The sequence below is a fragment of the Montipora foliosa genome, chromosome 3 (assembly GCF_036669935.1).
Source record: "Montipora foliosa isolate CH-2021 chromosome 3, ASM3666993v2, whole genome shotgun sequence".
Taxonomy (NCBI): domain Eukaryota; kingdom Metazoa; phylum Cnidaria; class Anthozoa; order Scleractinia; family Acroporidae; genus Montipora; species Montipora foliosa.
The window spans coordinates 22,554,941-22,557,985 of NC_090871.1; positions in this window are offsets into that span (position 1 = coordinate 22,554,941).

Genomic DNA, 3,045 nt, shown 5'->3' on the forward strand with positions numbered 1-3,045 from the left:
GAAAATTATTCTTTTACCGAAACCGGTTGGAAGCATTGAAAACACATCTATTGAGGGCATCTATAGCTGAGGATACTTCCTTGCATATTTCTTCAACGTGTTTGCACCAAGTAAGTTGAGCATCTATGGTAACGCCCAAGGATTTGGTATGTTCAACCTGCTTGATGATTCGATCGTCAATTCTTATTACAATGTATTCATTTTGGAGACAGATTATCTCTGCCTTGACTCAATTATCATAAGTTCAGTTTTGGCAAACATTTACCTAAGCTTGTTGGCTTTCAGCCAGCAGTTCAGTTTTACTTAGCTCAGGGATCAAGGCTTGTTGAAGACGTATTGACGTAAACTGTCAAATTTGACCAATCAGAGAGTATACCAGGAGCTGGTACACCTGAATGAAGAATAAAGAGATGCTTACAGGCTCCCCTGCCTCGCCTCAACCCAAGGCCCCACTCGTTTTTCGAACGCAGTTTTTTTTCTTTCCAGACTATCTGGGAGCCTAGAACAGGCTACGAATGAGTTGTGTGCTATGCATGTTAAAAGGCTTATTTCTCTTGTGTCAGCTCGTGAATCCCCACGAAACTCAATTTCCCACTTTTTGTGCGTATGTTCAGGCTGAAAGCGACCTCCGGAGATCATCGTCAAAGTACAGCTCTCTGGAAGTCGGCGTCCAGAGCTACCACCACCAGGCACGATTATCACTTTTTTTCTACGCATTCGCAAGATGTCCGTCAATTCATTGTTCAGCAGTCTATTGTTTTCTGCGTCAAAATTAGACCGCTGGCCCTCCTAACATCGGGCGACACAAAATTTTCCAGATTTATTACAAAATACTTTGGAAATAGAATATACTAATTCTTCCGAAAGGCTTTTAATTTACGCAGAGTACAGGAAAACGTCGTGAGATGTTGTGTAACTAGTTACATTCCTTTTATAAAATATGAACATGTGCAAATTTAAATCAGCAATTGTATCTATAAATCATTTACAAATTCAACTAATCTCCACGATTTTTTCACCACATTTCCCTTTTCGCGCTCTTCTTGAACTGCGAAACTGAGTGGTAGTTCCACGTATCATCAGCCCTGAGAGAGATTATTCCACGTTTCACATGCTCTTTAAGCAATAGAGGACGTTTTCCTGCCCTTTCTTTCTCGAATTCTCTAAACTCTCCCGAGTGTTTAGATGAGGTTATGGAAACACGGAAAAAAGTCCTCTATTGCTTTTATAAAATCTTTCTCAAAGATAATTAAACAAATGAAGGAAACTGCTGTTTCTTTTGCTTCTTGATTGAAACAGATTTTCTTGACACAATACAACAACCGCTCATGTTTTCTACCAACCAATCAAAACGCGCGTCTGACAATAAATAACCAATCAAATTCGTGATTAGGTAATGTCAGAGCCGTGGTTCCATACTCTCATCTAAACACAGCTGTTAACCAATAGGGACTTTAAGCAAATCGCTACGGCTGGCGCTAATACTTCTGCCGGAAGTAAATTTTCCCCAAAAAGGGTCATTGCGCATGTAGGCCGGTTGCATCCAGCCATAGCGTGACATCTGACTACGTAAGTCTGATGTTTTGGCGTAGTGGCTACTACGTCGTGTTTATATCGCTTCTCTGGCCCTTTTCAACGGACATCTCGGCATTTTAAGAATTCCATGGATACTATATCCTTTAAAGTAAATTTAAGTCAAAGATTGTGTCAAGGTTGCCTCTAGTAGGCTAGTAAATCCTTATCATGAATTTACGATAAGTTTTGGCAAAGATGTTGGAATGGCGAGGTGAATCAAGTGATTCATCGTGTTCAGCACGAGGTTGTTTTTCTTCGGTTAAGTTTGCTTTGAGGATTTAGTGAAGATGTTTTATATCTGGATACTATACGATGCTACTTTGCTTCTTTGAGTATTGATAGATTTGGTTCTTCACTCGATATTCTTTGAGATATTTGTCTCTGAAATTTTATATTTCATCCACCAAATTGTTGTTATTGTACAAAGTGTATGGTATTGCTTTTGCTCAGAGATAATATTTTCTTCCTAGCAAGGCGAACAACGACCATCGTCCTTTGAGCGAAGCCATTTGGCTGTGAGAAACTAAATAAAAGAGACTTTAAACTCCTTAACCCATGGTTTCTGTGTATTTTGCTTTGTCAACTTAAAATTTAGCAGACCACCGAGACGTACGCTCCCCAGGCCTTTTCAGTCACGGAAGCCGTTGTAGCTAGTAGCAACAGCCGTAGTGATTTGCGTAAACTCCCTAATGAGAGTGCGCGTACTATCCTAATTATTTTACCAATATGTAATAGAATCCACGTTGTCCTGCTGATCATGAACAGACACCTACAATCCTGGGCAAAATTGTTGGGACAGTTCCACTTTTCCCCCTCCCCCCGTTACAAAGTTGATTTTTCACGGTCTCCAAAATCCAGATCCGTTCATTGATCGCTGGCATAAGGAGTTTAAGAAACGACAACGGCTACGGCAACGACAACGCCAAAAGCAGCAATATTATTGGTTAAAACAGGAAAAACTGATCGTGCAGCACGTGCGGCACTTTTTTGTCCATTTCTCTCCCGAACTCGTCAAAACAACAACGTACAAGGACAAATTTTCGGGTTTTGACGACAACGTGTACAAACAACAATGAATCTTCCCTCTCTCTCTTTGCTTCAAATCCGTACATACCAATCTGGTTATGGCATACTTCGCTCATAAACAGGTGGAAGCATCGTTGAAACACTTAGGATAGCAGAACTAATAGTTTGAAGTGATGTTTTCGTCACCGTAGCCGTCGTGGTTTCTTAAACTCCCTATTAGGGAATTTAAGAAACGGCGACGGCTAGACTACGACATCGCCCAAAACAGTAATATCATTGGTTAAAAGAGCATAAATAATCGTGCTGCACGTGCAGCACGGTTTTAGGACGGATACTTACGTACTCTGCATAAGGACGACGTGAAATCACCAAATTGAGGTTTTGATGACAACGAAGCATGCAACAGAGAATCTTTCATTCTCTACTTTAAAGGGAACCTCCACT